We start from the raw sequence: 338 nt of genomic DNA on the forward strand, positions 1-338 counted from the left end.
CTTGAGCCTTCCCACCCGGCTGCAGCCGGCGCCGGCGCGGGGGCCGGCACTTTCGACAGCCTACTACTGGGCCAACCACAGGTACCTCTGCAGAAAGTCAGGCAGGTAGACGAGAACAGACCACCCTCTAGACACCGCTGAACTATGGCCAAAGCCCGCAGAGGGACGAGCAATGGGAAACCGCGCCAGGGGCCTCCTTACGAATCGTCCTCTCAGAAACGGCAGCTACTCTCAGCCTGGGTTAGAGATGGGCAGCAGTTCCCGCATGCGCAAAGAAGACCTGCCGGCCCCACCTGCGGCTCCCCGGGGGGGGGGGGGCAGGGGGGGGGGGGGGGGGG

Source organism: Bison bison, unplaced genomic scaffold, assembly GCF_000754665.1.
Source record: "Bison bison bison isolate TAMUID 2011002044 unplaced genomic scaffold, Bison_UMD1.0 scf7180017864384, whole genome shotgun sequence".
In the NCBI taxonomy this organism is placed as follows: Eukaryota; Metazoa; Chordata; class Mammalia; order Artiodactyla; family Bovidae; genus Bison; species Bison bison.